This window comes from Gorilla gorilla, chromosome 7 (assembly GCF_029281585.2).
Source record: "Gorilla gorilla gorilla isolate KB3781 chromosome 7, NHGRI_mGorGor1-v2.1_pri, whole genome shotgun sequence".
Classification (NCBI taxonomy): Eukaryota; Metazoa; Chordata; class Mammalia; order Primates; family Hominidae; genus Gorilla; species Gorilla gorilla.
In genome coordinates this window covers 81,369,715-81,390,636 of record NC_073231.2, presented here as the reverse complement: position 1 = coordinate 81,390,636, position 20,922 = coordinate 81,369,715, and the positions used below count along the sequence as shown (strand labels likewise).

The following is a 20,922-nucleotide window of genomic DNA, read 5'->3' as shown; positions in this document are numbered from 1 at the left end:
GCTTGCACGGTGAATGCCAGCAGGAACTAAGGACTAGACATGTTGTAGATGGCAGCTCCATCTTCCCTTCCTTTTGTCAGTCACTTGTACTATAAGGAGCAAACAAGATGGCCCGGATCAACTGGAAAGTCCATATGCATAATATAAGATTAGGGTGGGGTGACCAGCCTTCCTCGCATGCTATGTAAACATCATACCTGATTGAACCAATCTGTCAGCCCTGTGTAAATCAGACACCATCTCCTCAAGCTCGACTATAAAATCCGGTGCATCTGCTACTATCTGGTCCTTTCCACTTGGAGAACCCTTACTCTATCCCCTTCTCTTCTCTTCTGCCTATTAAACCTCCACTCCTAAACTCTTCGTGTGTGTCCATGTCCTAAATTTTCCTGGCAGGCAACAACGAACCCCAGGGCATACATCTCAGACAACATAGCTGCTTCAATACCATTCACCCCTTTTTCTGTTAGATATTCATCTTTTTATTTAACAGTTCTTTATACATTACAAATATCAATCACTGCCAATCTTATATGTTCCCAATATGAAATCTTGGGCTTTACCGACAAGGACCTGGGTCACAAATAGGACTCACAAACTGTGCATGGTGAAATAACCGATGCTGGGAGAGAACTCTACAGAAACCAGATCTTACCAAATGGAGGTCCCTTTGAGGACTCCATATTTATACCATAAAGGCAACCAATTACGTTGCTCATGGTTGGAATTTATTTTATCTTTTCCTTTATCCAGAAATGGAAGAGTTCTGGTGCCTGTGCATTGGTTTGCATCTGTCTCTGTCCTTATGTTCAACCTCTGCAGTCTTTTCTGCGAGAAACAACAGAAGAAAACAATGTCTCCTGGAGTTGCATAGTAACCAAACAGTCCCCGCTGATGGTTTATGATCCTGACACATTATATTAACAGAGTTTCCAACACCACAGAGGGACCAATTTCTCTTAAAACTTTAAGATAATCATCCCATTAAATCATGCCAATCCGACACAAGGAATCTGACAAGCAAAGTGTCTACTTAAATGTTATACAAAATAGATAACTCTGAATGCTAAAATAACTACTTCTTTTTGGGTGAAGCCACAGTTTTCTTGTAAATAATTTCTTAACAGCCTCTATCATTTATACCATCATATAAAGTAGGTGGATTGCTTGGAAACGTTGTAAACTCATTGACTTTGGGGTTTCGTTTTTGTAGTATTCTTATTTACACAGGATCTACCACTGAGCCTTGATCAAATGACTTCATTTTTGGCCATAGTTGTCTCATATGTAAAATGTTACCAAATTGTTGAACTGTCTGAAGGAAGGAAATCAGAAGAGAAGCTTGCCTGCCTGCCTGTCTTCCTTCCTTCCTTCCTTTCTTCTTCCTTCCTTCCTTCTTTTCTTCTTCCTTCCTTCCTTTCTTTTTTTTGAGACAGAGTCTTCACTCTGTCCCCAGGCTGGAGTGCAGTGGCATGATCTGGACTCACTGCAATCCCCGCCTCCTGGGTTCAAGCAATTCTCCCGTCTCAACCTCCCGAGTAGCTGGGATTACAGGCGCGTGCCACACCCGACTAATTTTGTATTTGTAGTAGAGAAGGGGTTTCATCATGTTGGCCAGGCTGGTCTTGAACTCCTGACCTCAAGTGATCTGCCCGTCCCAGGCCTCCTAAAGTGTTGGGATTACAGGCGTGAGCCATTGTGCCCGGCAAGAGAGGCTTTCTTAATTTCCCTTCTCAAGGACCTGTTAATTAATCTTCCTCTTCAAACCCTGCTATTGGTGAAGCCAGTCGGGTTTCTTACTTTGCTCTTTTGCTGAGTCAGGAGCCAGCTGGAATGGGTAAGTAAACCATGAGACTCCTACATTTCATAACTGTAGCAGAACACTTTAAATATGTTTATTTTTGTTTAAAAAAATGCAAAGTCATCACCTACCCCACTGCTATAAAGGTATAAAAATGCTAATGTAATCTTTTTAAATCTGTTATTGCTTCTCTGGGAGGAATATGAGGTAAATCGAACCTACACTGATGCAGCAAAATTCAAAGCATTTGACAGAAGTTCATTTTCCTTAGTCGCCACCAGGTAATGATAATGGTTGTAAACAGCATATGCCAGATATCTGTATCTTGTCTTTTGGAGGGTTCCAGCTTACCTTCCATCTATCTGTTCTTCTAAGAATGAAAGTTAATCTGCTTTTTCACAGAAGTCATTTTTTGATAGTTGTTATACATAATTTGAACAGAATTTAAGTATGTATTCTTATGTGACTTAACTTAGAGAATATGTTATAGTTAACCCTTTGACTCTTTTGCTTACAAGCCTGAAAGTTGAAAATGTGTGAAACACTTGATGTTCTTCTTTACTTTCTTCAGGTATTTAATTTTTCCGAGTGTCAGAAATTTTATCTTCAATGGAACATATGTTCCCATCTGCCCTTTTTTCTCATCACTAAAAAACACAGTGTCAACATTTATAGGAAAAACTCTCTCTGCCTCACAAAGTTATCTCTCTCCACCTCACAAAGTTATTATGATACTCAAAGGTATAATAACATTAATAAAACTAGCTACATTTATTAAACTCGGTTGTATAATAAATAATTTGACTGGTCTTTGTCCCTGGTTCCTGGAAGGGAGACTCTAAATTCTTGGAATTTTCTAAATGATAAGAGTGCCTTTGTTATTCACAATGGATCTCTGGGACCACACTTACATGTCAGCACAATCTCCCAGCCTCGGTGGAAGAGAGGGGACTGGAGATTGAGTCCAAAGACGTGGCCAGTGATTCAACCAATTGTGCCTGTGTAATGAAACCTTAATAACTGTGGACCCTGAAGTTTGGTGGAGCTTCCTGGTTGGTAAACATATCAGAACACATTGTGAAATACAACAGAAAAATTACTTCTCGAATTCAAGGGAATATAAGGTATATTAAAAGTCTGAAATAAAGCAAGCTGTAGTTTTTTCTTGGCAATGAAGAGGTCATTCTTGCCTGTGTTTCCCAGGTCCTCTTTCCTGAACTGAGGCCTACCCTGTTATAGCACTGGTAATTAAAATCATGTCAGTGAGAGACACTTAATGATTATGAAATCTTTTCATCTTAAAACTGTGATGTGAGAACAAGACCCTGCAATATATAAATTATATGCAAATGATAAAGAGAACATGCAAATTGAAAACTTGGGAACTAAAAACTCACACATAGCCCAAACATTCCCTAAATGAAGAATGAAATTTCCCTTCTAGAAACTGAGAGATACTATATCCAAAGATTTGACCTGCTTATTACTCAGATGACTGCTTTTTACAGTTAAAACCTTTGGATAAAGCTATTTCATATAGCAAGAAAATAAAAATTATCAAAGTTGAACCTACTGGCTGTCACTTTGCATGCCAGAATTCTGACAGACATCCCTGAGTAACATCCACAAGCCCCAAGAGATGAATACTGGAAGATTCTTTAATATTAGATTCCTCCCAAAATGACGGATGAGAGTCAGATCTCACCCGGGAGAAGCGTCATGGGAAATAACCAAGGTGCCAAATAAGAAAGATTAAATCCATCCAATTTTACATGAGCTAAAGGAGAGCTCATTGAGCCTGAAGAAATAGGCAATAATATGACAAAGAAAAATAAAGAGGGTAGGAAAAATAGAGGGCAAGAAAAATAACTTGAATAAACTGATTTTAAATCTATGAAAAAATTGGACTTTCAGCAAAAATAATTTCCAAGTTCAAATTGTTGTTCAGAGGAGCTGAATTGGAAAGTAAATTATATGCAATGGACATGAGCAACAATCTCAGTTTATTACAATAGCCCTTTTAATGCCATCTCTATCTGCACAGGTTTGCCAACTCACTATAACCTTGAACATCACAGCAGTTTGTTTACTCCAACTGTTTAAACCCTCACTAATTTGTAGCAATTAGTAGAAACCTAGCTTCATTCTGAATGATGGATTTTTTTTTTTTTTTTTTGAGACAGAATCTCACTCTGTCACTCAGGTTGGAGTGCAGTGGCGTGATCTCAGCTCACTGCAACTTCTGCCTCCCACATTCAAGCAATTCTCCTGCCTCAGCCTCCCGAGTAGCTGGGATTATAGGCATGCGTCACCACGCCCGGCTAATTTTGTATTTTTAGCAGAGACGAAGTTTCTCCATGTTGGTCAGGCTGGTCTTGAACTCCCAACCTCAGGTGATCTACCCGCCTCTGCCTTCCAAAGTGCTGGGATTACAGGCATGAGCCACAGCGCCCGGCCAATGATGTAATGTTTTAAAGTCATGTGACCTGCATCAGGCTGTCTACGCCAGTGTTCATTAGTTAAGATAATAGATCACATACTGTAGTCAACAGCCTAGAGGAAATTCTCCATTAGAAGTGTTAGAAGATTGAATGAAATTATTTCTTTTTTCTTACCAGTTTTCTTATTCTGTAATTCGGATAAAGCATCATAATTGTCCATTAATTAAATCTTTAATGTAAGTAAACAGTTTTTCCTTTCAAGTAATTTTAAACATCCCTATGTTAAATTTTAATTTTATTATTCATTTTGTAAGCATTATATCAATAGTCATGAACACTTGCCAAAGTTTTTCTTCTCAAACATTGTTTTCACTGAATCCCTGAGTGTATCTGAAGATTTTCTGTTTCCCAGTGATCAAGCTCAAATACCTTCCATCATGTTGCCTAACTTAATTCTTAAAATGCTACCAGTTGTCTTAAAATCTCTTAATATTTTACAAATCCTTTTACAGCTCTTAAAATGCAACAAATTCTCTTTTTTTAAGACAAGATTTTAAATTTACTCTTCTCTGCCAACACGTATTTAGCTCGATTCCAAGGTTTTACATATGCTGTTTCTGCCAGGCTGGAGTGCAGTGGCGTGATCTTGGTTCACTGCAACCTCTGCCTCCCGGGTTCAAGCGATTCTCCTGCCTCAGCCTCCGGAGTAGCTGGGACTACAGGCATGTGCCACCACGCCCAGCTAATTTTTGTCTCGTTCTGTCGCCCAGGCTGGAGTACAGTGGTGGGCTCTCGGCTCACTGCAACCTCTGCCTCCCGGGTTCAAGCGATTCTCCTGCCTCAGCCTCCGGAGTAGCTGGGACTACAGGCATGTGCCACCACGCCCAGCTAATTTTTGTCTCGTTCTGTCGCCCAGGCTGGAGTACAGTGGCGGGCTCTCGGCTCACTGCAACCTCCACCTCCCGGGTTCACGCCATTCTGCTGCCTCAGCCTCTCGAGTAGCTGGGACTACAGGCGCCTGCTACCACGCCGGCTAATTTTTTGAGTTTTTAGTAGAGACGGGGTTTCACTGTGTTAGACAGGATGGTCTCTATCTCTTGACCTCGTGATCCACCTGCCTCGGCCTCCCAAAGTGCTGGGATTACAGGTGTGAGCCACCACACCCGGCCAATACTTTCTTAACTATAGTCTGTGTGGCTTACAGTCTAAGTCCTTCATGGTCTTCAGTTTCACTTACATGAACGAGAAATTATGCAAGTTCTAGGCCATATAGTTCTCAAGTTGGTTGTCTTATGGTTGTCATTTATTTAAGACAGACACCATATTTTAAATGTTTTTTTCTCCCTGTAAATGGATAAGAATACTGTTGAGTGCGTGATATCCTAAATCGTGGATGACTTATACAGTATTTTCTTAATTTGATGACATACACACTTAGCAATTACGTGGAGTTATTCTAATATGATGAAAAGGCTGGGATTCACTTTCCTTGAAAATGACAAGTGGCCATAGGAGGATGCTCCCATGAAGACCTGGCCCCATAGTTCAGGTGAGTGGGAAGATGCACACATGTACCACGCTTGTATGTCCAAACAACAGAAGAGGAAAAAGTCAGCTCCCTAACTTCCAATGACATGATTTATAGAAGCCACCTGAAACTTGACACGAGTATGTCTGGAATAGTGGCACCAAGGCTCCAGCAGAACAATAAAGTGCTTGCCTCTCTTAAGCAAGCTGAATCCAAAAGTCCCAGAGAGGGAAATACAGGATTTCCCCTGGCCGTCAGCACAGTGAGTCAGCGTCTCCTGCACTAAACAATGGATGAATACACAGCCACTTAGAGACCTTTCATCTTTATCCTTTTTTAGCAAAGCATGTGCCTTCTTTTCATAGGTAGGATCACTGACGCCTCACGCTCTGCCCCCTCTTCACCATCATCTGTTAAACAGGAAATCTGCAACATTCTTTTCAGTAAACGGGAGGGGTCTGCTGTCAACCAAAATGAAGGCAAAAAGTTTTAACTCAGGCCAGTCTTTCTGAAGCTGGGTAAAATGATAAGGAAATGGAAAGTAACACCTGGAAGAACTGGTGATCTGCTCCAAAGACAGACATAATTCCTTATGAGTGAACTAAATTTTATCTGGAGGAAATGCCCTGGATTGCTTAAATGCCTGTTTACACAGGACATTTTAGACATGGTTATTCAAATAAAATATAAACCTAAAACCTGGAAATTCACCTCTTTAAAAGAAATGCATGGACCATAGTTTTCACATGAATTCTTCTATTTTTAAACCCAGCATACAAAAGAGGAGAAAATTATATTTTAAAATTCATACTTCTATGGACTCAATGCCATCATTCATCACTACTCAACAACGGCCGTGAAAACCTACCAATCCAAGCAGTGTCAACCCAATGTCATGTACTCTGCACTATTCTCATCAACATACAGAGAGGAGGAGAATAAGTTTAAGTCAGGGTATCTGCCTTAAATGAATGACAGATGTTAAGTCTCACTTTCTTTTCTTTCTTTTTTTTTTTTTCAGACAGAGTCTTGCTCTGTCACCCAGGATGGAGTGCAATGCCACGATCTCAGCTCACTGCAACCTCCACCTCTAGGGTTCAAGTGATTCTCCTGCCTCAGCCTCTTGAGTAGCTGGGATTACAGGTGCGCACCACCAAGCCCAGCTGATTTTTAATTTTTGGTAGAGACGGCGTTTCACCATGTTGCTCAGGCTGGTCTCAAACTCCTGACCTCATGATCCATCTGCCTCGGCCTCCCAAAGTGCTGGGATTACAGGTGTGAGCCACCACGTGTATGTCTCACTTTCTATGTTACAACATGGCACTCTTCTTTTCTAGGAAAAGCTGAAAATCTTGAGTATAATCCACACAGGGACCTAATAAATGCTCCTGAACACCAGTCAAGGGCATCATCCCTATGTCTGTTGGTTAGGAATTGTATTTGTCTGCTAGTGTCAAAAACCCCGAACTCAATGACTTAAGCAACATAGGGTTTGTTTATTTTTCTCATGGGAGATTGGTAGTCAAGTGCTGGTATAGAGGCTTCACAATTTCGTCACAAAGTGAGTATTGCTTTAGTTTTGTACTTTCCCTCCTTAGAGTATGACCTTTATCCTCACTCTCAAAAGGACCTCAAGAGCCATCATGCAGGGAAAAAAGGGAACATAGAAACACTTCATTATCTAGTTCATGACGTACTGGAAAAAAGTACGTCAGCTGCATTCATCCTATTTATTTATTTATTTGAGGCAGGGTCCCGCTCTGTTGCCCAGGCTGGAGTGCGATGGCACGATCATGGCTCCCTGCAGCCTTGAGTTCCCGGGTTCAAGTGATCCTCCCACCTCAGTCTCCGCAATAGCTGGGCCTTCGGGCGGGGGGAGGGAGGGGTGCGATGAGTACCTTTTAAAAAGCTTTTCTGGAAATCCTACTCAGTGGTTTCCTCTTTTACCTAAATGGCCAGAAAACAGTCACCTGGACACATCTCACTGCAAGCAAGGCTTGGAGAATATGATGTTAGGCCTTTTTAGAAATGAAAGGGAGGAAATAGATAATTTGCAGGCTACAGTTTCTGCTATGATAGAGAAGTGCACTGCAATGCCCATTCCTGCTCAGAAGCCTGTCTAGACAATGTAGTATCAAAAGGTCCTCTGTTTCCCCATGAAGTACTACTTAGTTAGCAGCTGGTTTCAAAATAATAATAGCTGCCATGCATGGAGCATCACTTCAACTTTATGTGTCCTATGTTTAATTTTGGCAATAATTATTCATTTATACAATACTTTTAACAATCATTAAGAAAATAAAATTCTCCTAGTGTTAAATGTGCATAAAAATATCTAGATCATGAAGTGTTTCTATGTTGCCTTATGTTCATTGTGCTATCCTGCATTATGTAGGAGTTTTTTTTTGTTTGTTTTGTTTTTTTGTTTGTTTTTCGTTTTTTGAGATAGAGTTTTGCTCTGTCACCCAGGCCAGGGTGCCGTGGCATGATCTTGGCTCACTGCAACCTCAGCCTCCCGGGTTCAAGCAGTTCTCCTGCCTCAGCCTCCCGGGTAGCTGGGATTACAGGCGTCCGCCACGGGGCCCAGCTAATTTTTGTATTTTTAGTAGAGACAGGGTCTCACCATCTTGGCCAGGCTGGTCTCAAACTGCTGACCTCGTGATCCACCCGCCTCGGGCTCCCAAAGTGCTGGGATTACATGCGTGAGGATTTTCAGCAATGTTGAGTTACAAACTGCTTGGGCTAGCCAGAATTAACTCTTTCAAATAAAGTTCTACATTGAAACTTTCTAGGACTCTTCAATCTGTTAATCTAGGGACAGTTCCATTTCTTTGGATTTTTTGCCTATATCAAAAAAAAAAAAAAAAAAAAAAAAAAGAAAAGATCCCTATAGCTCTGCCCAGTTAGATGTTAGTTATTTCTCTTTCAGAAATAGTGTCTAATGGCTTGCACCAACCCAGGGACATTTCAAATATCACAAAAATAGCATTGGACAACTTTTCTCAAGATACTTCATTTCTGTTTTCCCTTGTCAAGTCACCTTTTTATATTCTTCATTTATGCCTTTAGGTCTTAAATGATATAGGCATTTTCTTCAGAATTTTCATTGTGATGTAAAGTAGTTAAGCCTTTCTTCCATCACCCATTAAGTGGAAAAACACATTTACTAGGAAGCATGTTGTAGGAATCATTTATTTTTGCTTCCACTTGAACTCATGTTGATGCATAATACTTAGGGTTAGAAATGTAGAGCAGTCAGTTGCATTTAATTTCAGGAATCTCAACTTGCCCACTAATGTATATCAAGTTAATCCTCATTATTAAGATTTCATATTTGTGAATTTCCCTACCAGCTAGAATGTATCTGTAACTCTTCAATCAATACCTGTAGTGCCATTTGGTCATTTGCAGACATGCACAAGTGGGGAAAAATTGAGGTCTAACAAAGTGATATTCTGCTGTTATGTTCTGTACTCTCTATTAACAAGTGTCCTTTTTCCAGTCTGTTTAGAGCCACCTTTTCTGCATTTTTGTTCCTTTTGCTGGTAATTTTTCTGTTACCCTAACCCCTACAGGGTAGTGTTGCTCCGTCCTCCTAAGGGCAAGAAAGCTGACATTTCTCTTACAGAGAAAATATGTTGATAGGCAACTTTGTTCAAGAATGTATGTAGTGCTGCTGGCCATGAGTTCAATGTTAATCATTCAACAATATATGTTAAATAATGTGTTTTTAAGCAGAGACACATGTAAAATAAGGCATGTATTGATTTGTTGATGAAAATGTTGTGAGCAGAGGCTCGTGGGACCCTCACCCTACATTTCCCCTAAGAGCAGTGATTCAGTATTCACAAATTCAGTGTTCCTGGTGACTTTATAGAACATAACTACCACAGATAACAATAATTAATAGTTTTCTGATTTAGGTGGCCCCTACATTAGACCTTTCACAATCAAACCAGAAGATGCAGACCTTTCTTTTTCTTGATTTCATGCCTCCACGGTCTAACTACTTATGTTACGAAACTCAAGAGGTCATTATTCTCAGCTACAGAAAAAGAGCCCACAGAAAAAGGAGATTTTTCCAACAATCCTTTTTTGAATAATAAGATTGACAGAATGTAATTTTGTGCTCTTTTAGTGGGTGTTGGAGTCCGAATCTTTTTCATCATTTCTGTTTTCCAATTATTATCTACATGGAGCTGCTTTTCATAGAAAAACAGTCTCTTTCTAATAGCACGCATAGGTAACTCTGGTAGCCAACGGTTTCCAGTAATTCTAGCAGGTGGTGTCACTAGAAGCTGATCACCATACTACATTCTTTCTCTCTCTTTCTTTTCTTTTCTTTTTTTGAAATAGGGTCTTGCTCTGTCACTTAGGCTAGAGTGCAGTGGCATGGTTACGGCTCACTGCAGCCTCGAACTCCTGGGCTCAAGCAATCCTCCTGCCTCAACCTCCCATGTAACTGGGACCACAGGTTCATGCCACCATGCCCAGCTAATTTTTTTACTTTTTGTAGAGATGAGGTCTCACTTGGTTGCCCAGGCTGGTCTCAAACTCTTGGCCTCAAGCAATTCCCCCGCCTCAGCCTCCAGAAGTTCTAGGATTACAGGTATGAGCCACTGTGCCTGCTACATTCTCTACCTTCTCTTCTTTATCTCTCTATCTCTCTTCCTTTTTTACACACACATAACATACGCAGAAACCTACCCAAGGCTCCGCTCACTTAAGACCATTCAACACCACTAATTTATATAATGAACATTTACCTAGTATTCATTGTGGACTATGTAAATAATTCTGGGAGATAAAAAAAGTGACTGATTTCTCAGGGAATGTAGGGTCTGATGGAGCAGTAACCAAGAGCAATCAAGAAATATTTTTTAAAAAGAAACAGAAAGGAAGAGAGAAAGACAGAAGAAAAGGAAGGAAGAGATGAAAGAAGGAGAAAAGAAATAACGAAAGAGAAAGAAAGAGAGGAAGGAAGGAAGGAAGGAAGGAAGGAAGGAAGGAAGGAAAAGAAGAAGGGAGGGAGGGAGGAAGGAATGAAGGGAGGGAGGGGCTGGGCACGGTGGCTCACACCTGTAATCCCAGCAGTTTGAGAGGCTGAGGCAGGTGGATTGCTTGAGGCCAGGAGTTCAAGACCAGCCTAGCCAACATAGCAAAATCCTGTCTCTACTAAAATACAAAAATAAGCCAGTCGTGATGGTGGGTGCCTGTAGTCCCAGCTACTCGGGAGGCTGAGGCAGGAGAATCGCTTGAACCGGGAGGCAGAGGTTGCAGTGAGCCGGGATCATGCCGCTGCCTTTCAACTTACGCAACAGAGCGAGACTCCATCAAAAAAAGAAAGGAAGAGAGAAATAGAGAGAGAGAGAGATAGGAAAAAAGAAAGAGAAAGAGTACACTTATCTTTGAGCCCTTTTGCCATTTGCTTCTTACCTAGATAAAGCTGCAAGCCTGTGAGCAGCACTGCCTGCAAAATGATATGAGAGGGGTGTGTGCTTGCAACTGTGTGTGTCTGCATGTGTTTGTGGTGTTTGTGTGTGAGAACATGTATCCTCAGCTTTCAGTTTCTTGGCCCTGTACAAAAATATTCTAGACAAGGAAGTTGTTTTTAAAAACATATGAAGCAAGGCCTTCTGTGTGAGTTCATGGTTGCTGATTTCCACCTTAATTGAGAGTTGTTTCATGTTGCCTGGTGAACATTTTGCAAATGTCACTAGTTTCAGCTTTGTGTCTAAGATTGGTAAATCTCTATAATTTACCTAAAGTCACTGGTAATTTATCTTGTCTTCTACTGTGCTACTAAGAACTCAGGAGATGGCACTGAATTTATGGGAAGTATCAGACGATTAATTCTCAATGAGAATCTCAAATTCATCATATTCTTTTTTTCTGATTGTGCATAATGAGATTAACTTACCCACGTATAAGATAAGGAGAAGCTAAAGACTGGTGTGCAAAACTCTAGCTTAGAGTGTTCAGGGGAGGAGTCATGCTTCTTTTGAGGATTTTCTGCCATCTTCCTTTACACTGTCTATAGTACTCTGTTGCGTGAAAAGGAGCCCTTAGACATTGCTCTCTTGAAAAATCATATAATAGCCTTGAATTTCATCCAACATCTCTTTCGTAATTCTAAGAGCTCAGCTTTGCACAAAAGATAAAAGAAAAAAGCAAAACAAAACTACAAGCAAAAAAAAAAAAAAAAGACAAAGGGAAACAGAAATGAGTCAACCAGATATAGAAAAAGAGAGAAAACCTTGGCAACAGCTATAAAACTACCACAAAAAAACACATTATATTTCTATTCAACCTACTTCCAGAAGTTATTTGAGATACTTAAATTGTCCTATCTAATGCCTAAGTTGGTGCCTGACCTACAAAATTAAAAGTTAAATAATTAAAATAATGAACAGAAAATGTAAAAAGTCATAACGAAAGGGAAGCAGTTATTAAGCCAGGAAATGTTGACTAAGGATATTTGCAAAAATTGAATGTCACAATTTAATTGTGAGTTTCTTGCAGCTGAAGCAAAAATTGAAAATCTGTAACATACAAATTTCTTATTACCCCATGAATTCTGAGGAAACCATTACATCAAGAGATTCCATATCCTCTTAGAGTTTGGTCTCATAATAAAAAGTCCATTGTGTGAATTATGACTACAGACATCAGATTTTAATCAATGTGTGCCCTTCTCCTGCCTTCAACTATATAAACAGAGCACAACTACCTTTTGTTTGAGCATTTTTATTGGAAGGTGATAGTGATGAAGTTGCCATTGCAGTCCAGAGATGCAGGGTGCCAGGTCCCTTGGTGGATCTCTGATCAGCTGACTGTATTAGTGTGGGGCAGTGCTTGGTTTCAGCTCACCCAGCTTTTCCAGCTTCCACTGGATCTGGTCCTTTTGCTTCTTTGGACCACATATCAGGTGTATGTATGCAAATCTGCAGCAAAGTACCCTTATTTCTGTTGCAGGTCACTGACACTGTCAAGGTCAGAGGTGGTGAGAGACACAGATTGCAGATCTGTGTAAGTTCCACAGATCTTTGTAAGTTCCAATTCGTCCCCCACACCAGGTTCAGCTTGTCTTCACTCTCCCCTGAGTCACTTCGAGTTTGGTTCTACTGACCTACAGGAAGCTTCTTCTCACCACTGAATTCAAGGGACAGTCTTCTCATATGTCTTTACCAGCTCTCGCAAATGAGTAAGGTCTAATTCCTATAAAAAATTTCTTATTCTATGTCATTCTTAGTAGTTTTGTTTGCCTGATTTGATACCTAAGTTGCCCCATCCAATGCCTAAGTTGGTGCCTGGAATTATGGTACTGTCATAATGTAAAACTAAAACATGGAGCATTCTCTTTGGGACTATGTAGTGGGCAAAAACTGGAATGTCTTTGATAGTAGCCTTAAAGGATAGTAAGAAAATTGTCATTGAACACTGAATACAAAGAAATTTGTGTTATGTAATGGCAGAAATTTTACCAAAACTATGGTCTGTGGTAACATGGAAAATAGAAAATATGACTAATGAAATAGAAATGCCAATTAATTTATTTTAGCTACATATGATAAAGTATCAATAGATAAAGATAAGCTAAAATAAAGTACTATGTCTGTTTTTAAGCAGAAGTTTGAAGCAATATTCAGGAGTCAGGCCTTGATGGATTTGAAACTAAAACTATTTTTTTATTTCTAACTTCTCTACATGGAAAAAGACTCTCAAAGTAAGAAATAACCTCAGGGTAAAGAAAAAAAATCAAGAGTTTGGTTATAAGACCCTTTATTAAAACTTCAAAATGATTTAAGTACATGCCTCATAAACCCTTTCAACTAAACCAAAAGGTGTCTAAGAAATATAAGGGTTTTGTCTTACAGCATCCAGATTCTCAGCCTAAGCCAGAAATGTGGAGGAATGGATTTTGTTTAATGGAATGAACCCTAACAAGATTTACAGAAAACCTATAAGATGTTTTACTATAATTATACTAGCAGAAGCATTTGATGCTTGGATTAAAAAGGATAGAGACAAAAAGCATCTTTGAACTCCTAACTTCCTGAAGGAAGCAATTAGAGAAAGTTACTCATCTGCAAAAAATAAGCCTTTTTTTTTTTGAGACAGAGTCTCGCTCTGTCGCCCAGGCTGGAGTGCATTGGCACCATCTCGGCTCACTGTAACCTCCGCCTCACAGGTTCAAGTGATTCTCCTTCCTCAGTTTCCCAAGTGGCTGGGTTTATAGGTGTGAGCCACCGTGCCCCACTAATTTTTGGATTTTTAGTAGAGATAGGGTTTCACCATGGTCTTGAACTCCTGACCTCAGATCATCCACCCACCTCGGCCTCCCAAAGTGGTAGGATTACAGGCATGAGCCACTGCATCTGGCCTAAAATAAGCCATTTCTTATGAGAAAGAAGAGATATTTCAGAGCGCAGAGCTTAGAGTCCTGAGAGCAGAACTAAGATCAACAAAAAAAAACAGATCCAAGGAGCATCTAATTAAGATATTAGTGATACATTTCTGATGAAATTTTGAAATTGCTGTGGACTAATGGCTGCTATATGTCCCCTATTTCTTTTCTTTTTCAATGAGAGTGACTATTTTAATTAATTTTTGTTTTTATTTTTATATTTATATTTTAGAGACAGAGCCTCTCTATGTTGTTCAGACTGGCCTCAAACTGCAGGGCTCAACAAAGCCTCCTGCCTCAACTTCCCCAGTAGCTGGGACTACAGGTATATGCTCAGCTTCAATTATTTTCGTATTAGTTTGCCAGGGCTGTTATAACAAAGTGCCACCAACTGGGTGGCTTAGACAACAAAAATTTATTGCTTCACAGTTCTGGAGGCTGGACGTCCAAAATCAAGGTGTTGGCAGAATTGGTTCCTTCTGAGGACTGTGAGGAAGGAATCTGTTCCAAGCCTCTCTCCTTGGCTTATGGATGACCATCTTCTCCCTGTTCCTCTTCAGATTGTCTTTCTTCTATGTATGTCTGTGTCAAAATTTCCCCTTTTTATAAGAATGCCAGGTGTATTGGATTAAAAGCCCACCCTACTCTAGTATGACCTCATCCTATTTACATATGCAATGACTCTACTTCCAAATAATTTCACATTCTGAGGTACTGGTGATTACAACTTCAACATATGAATTTCGAGGGGCACGATTTAACCAATAACAATTATTTTCCTGATCACTCTTGTATGTTGGGTGTGTGCACAGGAGCAGCTAACTTGTTTACAGGTTTTCAGACAGGAAGAAAATGTTCTTGAGGAATTGTACCCATAAACCTCTTCTACATCTGCATTTGATTTGTCTGAAGAGAACCTAGATTTCAAGATCACTGCATTGGGATAAAATTACAGGGATCTTAGAGGAGTGGTAAGTGTATTTTGCAGGTGGGAGGGATGTGAATTGCTGTGGACTGAGGAGGTGGATTCTGGCAGACTATAACCAAGGAGAGCCACAGTATCCCATCCTGCGTGATCTTCTGGACAGGACCTTGCCACTTCTCCATCAAAAGTTGTGGTCTCATTATCTTTCCCTTGAATCCTTGCTGACCTTAACAAACTCATTTGGCCAATAGAACGTGGGAGATGTGACAGTCTAATATTGATGACTCAAACTCATGTAAGCATCATTACAGCCTCTGTCTGGGTATCTTGGAGAATTTGTTCTTGGGGGATTCCTTTTCGGAATCCATTTGCCTTAGTGTGAAAAGCCCATGGAAAGACCATCTTCGCAAGCTCCACCTACATTTCCAGCCAATGCCAGCACGATCTTTCAGACACATGAACGATTTTATCTTGGGATATGCAACCAATTTGAGCTTTTAGATGACTGAAGCCCCTAACAACGCCTGCCTTCAAGCATTTGAAAAATTAGAATAGAAAACCACGTAGCTCAGCCCAGTTCCTCTCAGAACCACAACATTTACAAATAGTTTTAATGCATTACCATTCAAAATCTCACAGATGTGTGTGTGTGTGCGTGTGTGTGAGTGTGTGTGTGTATTGGTAAAAGAGATTTGAGGAAATGTTCAAGGATCATCTGAAAAAAAAAAGAAGAAAATGTATTAGCAAAGAAAGTTTCGAAAACAAAAGTAACGATGGGGGATTTACTAGTAAATTGAAACATTTTCAAGCTACAATAGTCAAAATGCTGACACTGGCACAGAAAGAGAGACATTATAGCAGGAGAGGGAGAGAGAGAGAGAAAGAGAGAGAAAGAAAGAGAGAGAGAGGAGAACTCTATAGTTTACTTCAAGATGGAATAAAAGTTAACTATAATAAATAGGTTATTTTCAGATAACTATACATTTAACTATAATTAGTGAAACCGCAAAATAGAGTCTGTGGCTATAACCTTAGACATATCTACCATATTCTCTCTGCCAGGTTATACTAATAGCCTCCTATCTTGTTCTTTTGCTTCTATTTAGACCCACTTCCAAGCCATTTTTCCACCAAGCAGACAAAGTGAACATATCATCTTCTCACTGGAAACTTTCCAAAAGTTCTAAAGTTGGAAATCCAAACTTCTCCTCATGATTTATAAAGAACCATGGGATCTGGTCCTGTTATATTCCCAAGGTTGCATTCTGCATCACCTGCTATACTTGAGTCAGACTGGCCTTTCTGTCATGGAACCCACCAAGCCTGCTCTCATTTCCAAGTCTTTGCACTCACCATTATTATCTCTCCTTGCAATGAGGCTTCCCCACACATGCCTAGGACTGTCTCTTTCTTATCATTTGGTTTCATTTCTAATGCCTCCTCCTGAAGTCTTCATCTGAAACTAAGTTTAAACATGCACCCCTCACATGGATGGGCACTCAATTTTCAATTGTCCTATTTTTTTTTTTCTTCGTGAACCTATCACTATCTGAAACAGCTTGTTTATTTAATTAGTAGACCATTTATGTTGATTATTGTAAATCTGCTGTGACTAGATTGCAAACTCAACGAAGGTAGGAGTTTTGGCTCCATCATTTTTACAACCCCAGCACCTAGATCAGTGTCAGCTATGTAATGGTCACTTGGTAGAAATTTCTAGAATCATTTTATGGTGAGGATATTATTTCCAATATACAAATTGAAGAAAATACAATCAGAAAGATTGATAAACTTGTCTGTAGACTTTAAAAAATCTACATTAAAAATTAAGAATAAAATTATAAGATAATAAAGAAAAGTATTTGCAAAATGTCTTATAAAAGGACATTAAAATAATAAAATTTCATTTTTATTTAGGTAGAAATCAGGTGTATGACTGTATGCTGTATGTGTAGAGGGGATATAAATATACTTCTAGAAGGAACGGGAAAGCCTTAAAAGTATTCATGCACTTTGACCCTACAATTCTACTTATATGAATTTTCCCTTGAGAAATTAATCAGATGTAAATGAAGATTTATGGACACCAAAGTTTATTGAAAAAGCTTTTATAAATTAACAATAGCTAATTTGACAATAAAGTGCTTGTTATTTTATAGCATCTCCATTTAATTAAATGTAAGGCTGACACTTAAAGTCACGGTCACAGAAAAAATTCACATAGAATGAGTAAAAGAAACCAATATTTATATAGCCCTAAAATAAAGCATGATATAAGCTATATATTGCATAACATATGATCCTAATTTTTAACAGCATATCCATATTTCTGTGCCTCTGTTTTTAGGCATATGTGCATACAAAACCGACTAAAACAAAATACATCAACAGGTTAACAGTTCTTATTTGAGGCTGGTAATATTGTGACTGGTTTATACTTTTCATATTTTCTAAATTGTTTTTATAAACTTCTATCACCTTTATAGTATTTTTTTTTTTGAGACAGGGTCTCACTCTGTCACCCAGGCTGGGGTACAGTGGCACAATCACAGCTCACTGAAGCCTCAACCTCCTGGGCTCAGGAGACCCTCCCTCTTTAGCCTTCCAAATAGCTGGGACTACAGGTGCACACCATCACATCTGGCTAATTTTTGTATTTTTTGTAGAGACAGGGTTTCACCATGTTGCCCAGATTGGTATTGAACTCCTGCACTCAAAGTGATCCTCCCACCTTGGCCTCCCAAAGGGCTGAGATTACAGGCATGAGTTACTGTGCTTGGACATAATAACTTTGAAAAAGGAAACAAATGATATGAAAAACAATTATATATTATGCTCAGAAAATTAGGGTTATTTATCTATGATTATATAGTATATTGTGATGGAAATTGGAAGGTTTTGATTCTGGAAGCCTGAGTTTTGCCCACTGGAACAAACTTGATTTTTCTGCACAAGCACCCTCAATGATACTCAACACATCTGAGAGGCTGTATAGTTAGGAAACCAAAAGTAATATCAGTTCAAACTTAATTAAGCAGATGACATGATAAATTAGAGCATAAACTGCCACACTCATTTTAGGAGAACCTAAACTCAGATTTGAAAATGAAGTTATTTTCCAAGTCGTAGGAAAAATCACAGTTGTTTGGAAATATCCTATCTCATTCTTTAAGCAATGGGGACAGCTAAAAGTAAATGAATGGGATCTTTTTACCTGTTATATTTGGTTTAGTTGGCCTTCTCAATTCTTCTTGGATTAACTAGTTATTGTTATTATTTCAAATATAGACCTTTGCTATAAGAATCACACAAACATATTACATATTCCTCAAATGTGATACAAAATCAAATTTATAATAAAGGCTTTTATTCAGACATTATCTCAGTTTAGTTATACTACTAAATTCACCAAGTTCATGTGTTCATTGAGCAGATATTTGTATATCCAGGCTATCTTCTAGGTGTTGGGTGAACCAGGTAAATAAACTTTGCACTTTCAAATATTTATATATTGTATAAGGATAAGCAGATATACATATGATAAACATGCATATATAAACATTATAAATGTACGTATTTACTACATATGTAATGACTTAAACTGTTTCAGAGAGTGATAAATACTATGAATAAAAAAAACTGAATTATGCAATAAAGAGTTGCCTGTGGGGGAACCAACCACAAATCACTTGAAAAATATTTAAAATATACGTTACTCATCTCTCTAAATCCTGTTAGACTTTTTGTCTAATTTATGATTCTCCTTCCTCGACTGAATTTGTATGTCTTCTCTCTCTTTTATAGAGCTGTTCTCTCTCTGTTCTGTTAGGTCTAACACAGCTAGAAAATTCTGATTGAATTCTAAATTAATTTCCTGGGGCTGCCATATGAGTTATCACAAAGTGGGTTGCATAAAACAACAGAAATTGGTTTGTTTGTTTTTTGAGATGGAGTCTCACTCTGTCACCCAGGCTGGAGTGCAGTGGCACGATCTCAGCTCACTGCAACCTCCATGTCCTGGGTTAAAATGATTCTCCTGCCTCAACTTCCCAAGCAGCTGGAACTACAGACACATGCCACCATGCCCAGCTAATTTTTGTATTTTTAGTAGAGACGAGGTTTCACCATGTTGGCCAGGCTGGTCTTGAACTCCTGACCTCAAGTCATCTGCCACCTTGGTCTCCCAAAGTGCTGAGATTACAGGCATGAGCCACCATGCCCAGCAAGAAATTTATTTTTTCATAGAAATGTATTCTCCCTATTCTGGAAGCTGGAAGTTAGACATCAAGATAGCAGCAGGGCACGTTCTCTCTGAAGGCTCTTGGGGAGAAATTTTCCTTTACTTCTGCTAGTTGCTGGTGGTGGCTGGAAATTCCTGAAATTTCTTGGCTTACAGATGTATCACTCCAATACATGCCTTCGCCTTCACATGGCCTTCTTCCCGGTGTGTCTGTGTCTAAAATTTCCCTCTTCTTTTAAGGATACCATTAACTCATTAGGGCCCATCCTAACCCAGTATGCCTTTAACTTGATTTGATTATATTTGCAAGGACTATTTCCAAATAAGGTCATATTCACAGACTTTGGAGGTTAGGATGCAAACTTATCTTTTTGGGGATACAATAATGGCCTCTATGGGAAGGGGCCATTAGAATGAGGATCTGACTAATGAGAAAAAGAAAGCCCAAGGCAGCCCTGGGGAAAAATACTTCCATGTAAAGGACAGTATAAAAATCCTAAAGATGTCAAGGTTAAGAGGCAGAAAGACCAATGTGACTAAAGGGGGTTGTGGGGGGACGGGGGTGGTGCGGGGGGTGGAGAGAGAGAGAAAGTAAGTCAGGCCATACAGGCCATATATGTAGGCAAGAACCAAATCACAGTGAGCTTTGTAAGCTGACATAAGAAGTTCTGATTTTATTTTATTCAACGTGAAGCTGAATAATTTTATTTGGAGAAAAGTTATTATCTATATTTTAAGGAAACCATCACACTTGTTGGCTGGGCGATGTGGTTCACGCTTGTAATCCCAGCACTTTGGGAGGCTGCGGCTGGTGGATCACTTGAGGCCAGGAGTTCAAGACCAGCCTGGCCAACATGGTGAAATCCCCTTTCTACTAAAATCACAAAAGTCAGCCAGACTTGGTAGCATGCACCTGTAATCCCAGCTACTGAGGTGGCTGAGGCAGGAGAACTGCTTGAACCTGGGAGGCAGAGGTTGCAGTGAGCCAAGATCGTGCCACTGCACTCCAACCTGGGCCACAGAGCAAGACTCTGTCTCAAAAATAAAATAAAATAAAATAAAAATAAAACAAAATAAGACACATCTGTGGTAGTTCACAGGAAAAACAGTGGAGCTAGAATGTGGTGGTAGCAGAAGAGTCAGTGGAGGAGAAAAATTTGGGGAAGCTGGTCCATCATTCAGAATTCGTGAAATGGAATGTGAGGTGGGAGGAAGAGGGGAAATGAGATGAGGGAAAGATGCCCAGGTGGGTATTGTTGCCATTAACTAAGACAAGATGGGCTGGGAGGGAAAGAAGATTGTGGACTATGGGGTTGAGTAGAGACTGAGTTGTGGTTTTTTGGTTGTTTTTGTTTTTCCTGTGTCTATCTCCTCCATTGGTATAAATTCTTGAATGGAGAAAGTATACTGCTATGGTACAGAGTAAGCACTTGAAAAATATATGAAAAATGTGTGTTATCCATCTCTCCAAAACCTGTTAGACTCTTCATTTAATTTACGACTTCCCTTCCTTCTTGACCCCATTTAAATGTTTTCTCTCTCTTTCATAGAGCTCTTCCTTCTTGGTTCTCTTGGGTTTA

The 20,922-nt window shown here is 39.4% G+C and overlaps 1 long non-coding RNA gene across 2 annotated transcripts in view; it reads left to right on the top strand.

The window, feature by feature from the left end:
- Positions 1-20,922, top strand: part of LOC134759031 (uncharacterized) — a 69,386-nt gene that overhangs the window by 8,971 nt on the left and 39,493 nt on the right. For both annotated transcript variants that reach the window (XR_010134883.1, XR_010134882.1), the window contains exons 2-3: positions 12,746-12,974; positions 14,410-14,502. This is a non-coding gene — a long non-coding RNA (uncharacterized lncRNA). The remainder of the gene's footprint in view (positions 1-12,745; positions 12,975-14,409; positions 14,503-20,922) is intronic.